Here is a 9,444-nt window from a genome sequence, read left to right on the forward strand (position 1 = left end):
ATCCCAGTTTTTGAAGCCCACCCTGTGCTGAACACTTGTAGGGGGAAGTGACCACTTCCAAACATGCATTGGCATCTTGTAACTATTAAATGTGTCTTCTACTTATTAAGAGTCAGCTCTGTTTGTTCTCAAAGCAGTTTATGCCAGTTGTCCTGGTTATCAAATACTTAATTAGCTGCTAGGTAATATGATGAAATGGGGCTTCCTGGGTGGCTCAGTGTTAAAGAATCTACCTGCCAATGCAAGAGACATGGGTTCCATCCCCAGGTTCAGAAGATCCCCTGGAGGAGGAAAAGGCAACCTACTACAGTATTCTTGCCTGGAGAATCCCATAGACAGAGGAGCCTGGTGGACTACAGTCTAAGGGGTCGCAAAAGAGTCAGACATGACTTAGCAACTGAACAGCAGCAACAAAATACGATGAAGTACGATGTCAAGGACCAAGCTGTTATTGCTTCAAACACCAACCTGAATGCACTGTAACAATTTATTGAGCGTATGAACTAGGTTCTCTGCTGAGCAGGTTTTACATACCTTATCTTCTTTGTCTGTTGTAGCCACCCCCCAAATTAGATACCATCTTTAATGATAGCCAAAATGAAGCTCAGAGATCTTAAGCAACATACTCCAGGTTAACAACTAATAAGTATTAGAACCAAAATATGAATCTAAGCTGTCAGACTCCAAAGACTTGTGTGCTTCCCACCACTGCAGGACCAGCCAATGTACACCTGTGCCTTGTATTGTAGTAGGAGGAGGAATAGAGCTGAAAAGTCACAAATCTGTGCCCTTGAGTAGCTCAGAGTCAGACAAGTAAACAGACCACTACAAAGCATGTTTGAGCTATGAGAGAAGGACGTGGGACTCATTGGGGTTCATTGGGAATGCCAATATGGTGCGTCTGACCCCAGCTGGAGGAGAAAGAATTGGACGGAGCTTCTAGAAGGGGAAATTCCAAGTTGAGTCTTATAGCCTGAGCAGGCACGTACCAGGCCCATGTGTGACAATTCTGCCCCATCACAGCAGCCCGTTTTATTAGAGCCTTTCCCTGGTGAAATTCAGTCCTCACAACCCAGCCTGGCCAGGCACTCTGAATGTGTGCCGGAGGATGGGGGGCAGGTGGTAGCAGAGGCTGAGCCTGCCCCCGCTGTGATTGTGGTCTGGATGTCACTGCTGCCCTCAGGTCTCCCCTAAATGCCACTGTGCTTTTCTGCAAGAGAAATGGGGCTCTGTCAAAAAAGCCGGAAATCGCTGACCTTGTCTGCTACCTCACAATAGAGACAGTCAGTGAAGGTGGGTAGGAGGCTCCAGGACTCTGGCAGCCTCATTTGAAGTGAGAACTGCTAAGCCTGCCATATTTAACAGCAGGCCTGGGAGTGTGGTTGAAAGCACGCAAGCGGCTCCTCGCTTGACTCGCATGCCCTGTAACACTGCCTCCGGGCCTTGCTAAGTGGTGGCTCCATCCTCACTGTGGACGGGGGCCAAGGGACCTGCGAAGAGGCTCAAACAGCCCCTTACCTGCCAAGCCTGCAAGTTTCTTTTCTTTTTTTTAGCTCTTAGTTTCAAAGAAATTGGCTTTTCTTCTTGTGGGGTCTCTGAGGTTCTTGGGAGGCCATGAAAAGCCTCAGAAACAGTTTAAAATGCGGTGCTGATGAGAAGACAGAAGGAAGGGACAACCTCTAATGGAAGCTGAAGTCATCATAACAGCTTGGGGGCCCCCAGACCTCATTCTCCTTATTGTCAGCTGCCTTTTAAAAGATGAAATCTTGATGACTGGTCAAGATGGCTAATTGGCAGTTATCCCATTACACAGCATTCCTGTATTAAAAGCGTTCTGTGGTCCCTGGGATTTCAGCAGGTACAGATGTCAATTGAGCCTTTCGTTATGTTTGGGCTCAGTACCAAGTCTCCTGGGAATTGCCCAGAGAGCCTCGCCCATCTCTCTGGGGCCTGGCAATAGCTGGCAACTGGATTCAACGGTGAAGATGTTTTCTTCTCTGCCTACTGACATCTGATCAAAGTCTTAGCCCATCAATTACGAAAAAAAAAAAAAAAGGTAAAATAAAAGCTGCAGAATCAACACTTTAAAAAAGCCTTCTCAACTTTTCAGGATGTCTAATTAATGATGTGAGTGGGCAATTTGCTGCAGCCTTCACTGATTAATTTATCAAATGCTGAAGCCTTTCTTTTTTGCCTCTCAGTCCAATTAGTTAAGTGTTGGATGTGACGAGCAAGGCAGTATCTCTGAGAAATCCCGCATGAATTCATGTTCATGATGTGTTCTCAGTCGTGTCCAGCTCTCTGGGACCCCACGGACAGTAGCCCATCAGGCTCCTCTGTCCATGGGATTTCCCAGGCAAGAATACTGGGTTGCTATTTCCTACTCCAAGGGAGCTTCCCCACCCAGGGATTGAGCCCATGTCTCTTGTGTCTCCTGCATTGGCAGGCCAATTCTTTATCCACTGTGCCCTTGGGGGAGCCCTGGCCACTCCCTTTCAGGGTCCTCCTCCCACGTCCCCAGCCCACTCTGGGGGCATCTTTCCCCTCACTATTCTTCTGGGCAAATCGCCCAAGGCTGGCTCCTAACAACCCAGCCTGTCCTGCCTTCTCTGGATGAGCTGTCCAAGACAAGCTGTGGCTCAGAACAAAGCCACACGCCTGTTAGCTGTCCCCAGAGGGCCCTAGCCACTGCCTTCCTGCCAGCACTCCCCAGCCCACCACTTGATTAGGCTCAATTTAGCTCTTTCCAACAGATCAACGTGCGTTGCTCTCTAATTAATAACAGACAAGAAGAGTTCACGTGTGTCTGGCGTGTCATCATCTGTGAAGCGGCTTTCACACTTGTTGTCATGAGGCGTCTAGGACAGTAATTATTATAATCTCCATTTAGCAGAGGAGAAAGCTGATGCTTCAATAGGCAGCTGTAAACGGTGCAGGTTCACTGCATCCTTTATCTAATTGCTACAATTGTGATGAATCGAACACCTACCCTGAAACTCAGCGTACCACAAGGAGCATGCATCGAGTTCACTGATCTGTGTGCTAGTTGTGAGTCTGCTGATTTGGACTGGGTTTGGCTGGGGAGGTTTGAGTCTGTGCCTTTGAGGCCCTTGCTCTTCCTCTGGGACGGGGGCTGTCCGGGGTGTGTTGTTCCCATGGAGATGGGAGGAGACTTCCGAGCCTGGACTTGGAGCTGGCACACGGTTACTTGAGTCTCATTCTGCTGACCCAAAGGGGTCATATGGTTGAACCACGCCAAAGATTGGGAAAATATATTCTATTCCCTCGGAGAAGGAAATGGCAACCCACTCGAGTATTCTTGCCTGAGAAATCCCATGGACAGAGGAGACTGGCGGCTACAATCTATGAGGTTGCAAAGAGTTGGACACAACTTAGTGACTAAACCGCCACCACTCCTCTGTCTCCTATAGTAGGAGGTGCTGTCAGATCACATGGCAAGAGGTCAACATTCAGGAGGGATGAAGAATTGCAGTGTTGGGACCCAGGCTGAGCTGCCCCTAAATGGGCCACAATGGAATTAAATTTAGGAGATAACCAGTGCAAAATGGACACCCTGACCCTTTGTCTCTGTCTCCCTGAAAGCAGGAAAATAAATCTCTGACGTGAAAGGTGAACACCCTGTATCAGGAGAAAGAATGACCCCCTTATCACCAGAAATAGAAAATTTGGACAGAGAATCCTGTATAAAAGCATCTTGTTACTTAATTTCCTACCCTGAGACCTGACTGTTTAGATTCTTCACTAACTGAGCAAACAAAACTTTCATTTCCTGGTTCTGTTAATTCCTCACAATTATTGTTTCTTTATCTAAAAAGTCTAAAAGCTGCCTGCATTGGCCACTTCTTAGGTCCTATTAATTCATGCAACCACCATGAGCATGAATTAAAATGTGCAGTCATGAAATTAAAAGACACTTACTCCTTGGAAGGAAGGTTGTGACCAACCTAGACAGCATATTTAAAAGCAGAGACATTACTTTGCCAACAAAGGTCCGTCTAGTCAAGGCTATGGTTTTTCCAGTGGTCATGTATGGATGTGAGAGTTGGATGGTGAAGAAAGCTGAGCACTGAAGAATTGATGCTTTTGAACTGTGGTGTTGGAGAAGACTCTTGAGAGTCCCTTGGACTGCAAGGAGATCCAACCAGTCCATCCTAAAGGAGATCAGTCCTGAGTGTTCATTGGAAGGACTGATGTTGAAGCTGAAACTCCAATACTTTGGCCACCTCATGCGAAGAGTTGACTCATTGGAAAAGACCCTAATGCTGGGAAGGATTGGGGGCAGGAGGAGAAGGGGATGACAGAGGATGAGATGGTTGGATGGCATCACTGACTCGATGGACATGGGTTTGGGTAAACTCCGGGAGTTGGTAATGGACAGGGAGGCCTGGCACGCTGCGATTCATAGGATCGCAAAGAGTCAGACACGACTGAGCAACTGAACTGAACTGAATCTGTCTTGTGTCAACATTAGGGTAGTCCAGCCAGAAGAACTCAAGAAGGTCAAAGGGTAATTTTCTCTTCATCCACAATGTCTAGCAGTGCAATCTATTATGGAACCAAAAATTCAGCTGGGGTTTTACACTCAATTGTCAACTTTTTCATGGTACAAATATTTTGGAAGTGTCTACCGTGTGTAAGACACTTTTTGAAAAATGGGGACTGAACAAGAAAAAGTCGCTGCTGTTATGCAATTTAATATCTAGTAAAGAAAAAGAGGAAAGTAGCTAAACAAGAAAAAAGTTCAGCTTGTGATATAGACAATGTGGACTAGGAGCTGGGAAAAGTCTGTGAAGGGTCAGAGAGTAAATAGTTTAGGTTTTGTGGGCCATCCAGTCTCCGTGGCAATTACTCATCTCAGAGTTGTGACATGAAAGCAAAGACTGAAAAGATGTCATTGCTTTTCAATCAAACCTTATTTACAAACCTTGTTTTGCAAGAGCAAAAAAGGTCCAGAGAATTAAAATAATGATAAACTGTCCCTTTGTGTTGTTGCTGTTTAGTCACTGAGTCATTTCTTACTCTCGTGCAACCTCATGAGCTGTAACTGACCAGGCGCCTCTGTCCATGGAATTCTCCAGGCAAGGATACTGGAGTGGGTTGCCATTCCCTTCTCCAGGAGATCTTCCTGACTCAGGAATCAAACCTGCATCTTCTACATTGCAGGCAGATTCTCTACCACTGAGTTACCAGGGAAGACCCATCCCTTTCTATACTCGGCATAAAAAACAACAGGATAGAAACCCACAGTGTTCAAGAACAGCTCTGAGGAGGCAGCAGGAAGAGCCTACCTGGAGGTGGTGTTTGAGCTCAGTTTCGCAGGATGTATGGAAATCTAGCAGGCAGAGCGGGATGAGATGTGGGAGACAATGGATTGGAGAAACAGTTGTAAGGGTGCCAAGAGAAGTAACTGTCAGTGACGCCTTGGAGAGTGAAATGCCCATCACCCATAACCCCACCCAGGGCCCTAGAGACTCTTGAAGTCCAGGCGTCCAAGGATGACTCCAGGCAACAGCTAAGGTATGGAATAAAAATCCCAAGGGCAGAGCTCTGTTAGACATAGGGTTCAGAGTCATAGGAATGGTGATCTTTTTTCTTTTTTTAATTCTATTTTTTGGCTGTCCTGGGTCTTCTTTGCAGCACGTGGGTTTCCCTTGCCATAGGCTCTATAGAGTGCAGGCTCAGTAGTTGTGGCCTGTGGACTTCTCTAGTTACCACGCTTGGGCTTAGTTGCTCCACAGCATGTGGGATCTTAGTTCCCTGACCAGGAATCGAATCTGTGTCCCCTGCATTGGAAGGTGGATTCTCAACCACTGGATCACCAGGGAAGTCCCCAAAGTGGTGATCCTGCAACCACTGAGTCAGCATCCCACCTTGTAGGAGAGCAGGCAAGTGGTGCTCCATAGGATGAGGGGAGGGAGGCACAAGGTCCCGCAGTCTCTCCCCAATCCTACAAGGTGTCTAAAGAGTCTCTGAATTGTGCTTCTCTTTGGTGGGACCCTTGTGTTCTCGGTGAACAGAAACCGTATCTGAGCAGAGTGAGGCACGGGCCTGTCTTAAATTGTGATAAAAGGAGAAAGTCTGAATTTGATGGGATCTGTATCAACGAGGCTGCACTCATCTCACACACTAGTAAAGTGATGCTTAAAATTCTCCAAGCCAAGCTTCAGCAATACGTGAACCGTGAACTTCCAGATGTTCAAGCTGGTTTTAGAAAAGGCAGAGGAACCAGAGATCAAATTGCCAACATCTGCTGGATCATTGAAAAAGCAAGAGAGTTCCAGAAAAAACATCTATTTCTGCTTTATTGACTATGCCAAAGCCTTTGACTGTGTGGATCACAATAAACTGTGGAAAATTCTGAAAGAGATGGGAATACCAAACCACCTGACCTGCTTCTTGAGAAATCTGTATGCAGGTCAGGAAGCAACAGTTAGAACTGGACATAGAACAGACTGGTTCCAAATAGGGAAAGGAGTATGTCAAGGCTGTATATTGTCACCCTGCTTATTTAACTTATATGCAGAGTACATCATGAGAAATGCTGAGCTGGAGGAAACACAAGCTGGAATCAAGATTGCTGGGAGAAATATCAATAACCTCAGATATGCAGATGACACCACCCTTATGGCAGAAAGTGAAGAAGAACTAAAGAGCCTCTTGATGAAAGTGAAAGAGGAGAGTGAAAAAGTTGTCTTGAAGCTCAACAAGCTTAGTTTTGAATCTCGAAACTAAGATCATGGCATCTGGTCCCATCACTTCGTGGCAAATAGACGGGGAAACATGGGAAACAGTGATGGACTTTATCTTTCTGGGCTCCAAAATCACTGCAAATGGTGATTACAGCCATGAAATTAAAAGACACTTACTCCTTGGAAGGAATGTTATGACCAACCTAGACAGCATATTAAAAAGCAGAGGCATCACTTTGCCAACAAAGGTACATCTAGTCAAGGCTATGGTTTTTCCAGTGGTCATGTATGGATGTGAAAGATGGACTATAAAGAAAGCTAAGCACCGAAGAATTGATGCTTTTGAACTGTGGTGTTGGAGAAGACTCTTGAGAGTCCCTTGGACTGCAAGGAGATCCAACCAGTCCATCCTAAAGGAGATCAGTCCTGAGTGTTCATTGGAAGGACTGATGTTGAAGCTGAAACTCCAATACTTTGGCCACCTGATGCAAAGAGCTGACTCATTGGGAAAGACCCTGATACTGGGAAAGATTGAGGGCAGGAGGAGAAGGGGACAACAGAGGATGAGATGGTTGGATGGCATCACCAACTCAATGGACATGGATTCTGGTGGACTCCGGGAGTTGGTGATGGACAGGGAGGCTTGGCGTGCTGCAGTTCATGGGGTTTCAAAGAGTCAGACATGACTAAGTGACTGAACCGAACTGCTATCAATGAGGCAGGGGAAAATCTATATCAATGAGGCTGGGGAAAATTCTACAGAATGAGACCCGCAGCTACTGGGAACACTGGGAACATAGCAGGACAAAAACTGATACAGAGAATGGAGAGGCTTCTGAAACTCTCTGTGACCAAGTGACCTGAGTAATAAGTCTCTACACACATCAGATGCTTCACAGATTCATCTCTCAAGCTAGCTACTCATTTACCAAGAGTTTATTGAACCCCTTCTGTACGCTGGACGGTTTACAGGGTATCTTGATGCTGCCCCTGTAGAACCTGCCATCTAGTGGAGAAGGTGGATAATCATCATACAATTACCACCATGAAATGAATGTTCCCAACTGTGATATGTGGCTGGGTTGGGGGGTCATTTTTCCCTGAGAGAGTTCAATAGGGGAGATTTGACCTAATCAAGGTATCTGGAAAGGCTGCCATGAGGAAGTGAAAACCGAGCTGACATACACAGGATAAGAAGGAATCGACTAGGTGAAGATGGCAGGAAAGGACCTTCATGCAGAGAGACCAGCGTGTACAAAGTTTCTGTGGCTGGAGGGTACCTTGTACTTACTAGGAACAGAAATGAGTCCAGGATTGCTTGAACAGAGTGTAACAAAGAGGATGAGAGGGATGGACAGAAGAAGAAGCCAGACCCCATGGGCGCACTGTATTGGAAGATCATGCTAAACACATCCGCATTTATCCCAAGTCTGAGAAACCACATGAGTGTGCTAAGCAGAGAGGCGACCTGAATTCATTTGCATCCTAAAATGATCCCTTTGATTGCTTTGTGGGGAACAGCTAGGAGGGGGCCAAGCTGGGAGTCAGGTGGAAGGAGCATTGTCTTGTTTATATGAGAGATGATCATGATTTGAACTAAGACAGTGACTGAAGAAGTAGAATGAAGTGAATGTGAGAAACACTTCAAAGATAAAATTGTCAAGGTTTGTGTTGGAGTTGGTGAGGGGAAGGGAGGTATGAAGGAAGACCTGAAGGTTCAGCTTGCCAGCCAGATGGCGGGGGTCACTCTCTGAGCAGGGGGTCCCAGAAGACTAGTCGCCTGTAAAATTGAGGTAACCTTGCCAATCCTGCTTCCCTTGTGGGGTTGCTGCCAAGCCCCAGTGAGATGAGTGAGTGACAATGCTTTGTGGATCGGGTGGTTGCAGACCCGTAAGCTATTATTATTTCCCCACTTACTGTCGTTAAGGGCTCAGCAGTGCCCTGCAACCAAATCTTCTAAGGAAATCTAAATTCTCACTGAGAAGCAAACAAAACAAGTTCATTTCATCTTGGCAACAATCAGAAAATCAGATGGAATAAAATCCTTGGGAGAGAAAAATGTCTTTTGCCAGAACTGCAGCCCACTCAGGAAATTTAAGTTCCAAGCCTCCAACTCAGCCGAAACCTCTTCCATTTCCAGCTCTTCTTGTCATTGGAAAAGGCAATGCAGTGAATGAGGGAAATGTCCCTTACTAGGAGACTTTCTGGACCTTTTTTGCTCTTGCAAAATAATATCTTAAATGACCCCCAAGTGATTCAGAAGTAAGGAGACTTCACTGGCTTATCGATACCGTCAATGCTTCATGCAACGTGTAGCATGGATTTTTCCTCCTCTTTAAGGAGACATCTTCCTGTCTTTCCTGCCTTGGAATAAAATGCATTTTATGGACTTCAGGGTGTCTTCTTCTTTCACAGATTAGGGCAGTTCTGAGGATATTCAAGGGTACACAGATCACCACTAGATGGCAAGCCTCAAATTTCCAGCTAGGTTTGTCAGCTGCACAGAAAAGTCCCGGAGTCTCCAATGCACCTATGAGTCCTCTTGTGCCTGATGCTTCTAAGAACCAAGTCCAGACCCCGTAGCATCACATTAGTGAGCCACCAGGCTCTGACTCTGACTTTCCGCCAGCTGCTCTTTCTCACCACTCTCCACGGTTAGAGATACACTGTCCTCTGACCCTACAGAAATACTCATCATCCCCATGTTGACCCACTGTCAGATTCCTTGGCTTAT

This window comes from Giraffa tippelskirchi, chromosome 6 (assembly GCF_054371585.1).
Source record: "Giraffa tippelskirchi isolate mGirTip1 chromosome 6, T2T-mGirTip1v1.2.pri, whole genome shotgun sequence".
NCBI lineage: Eukaryota > Metazoa > Chordata > Mammalia > Artiodactyla > Giraffidae > Giraffa > Giraffa tippelskirchi.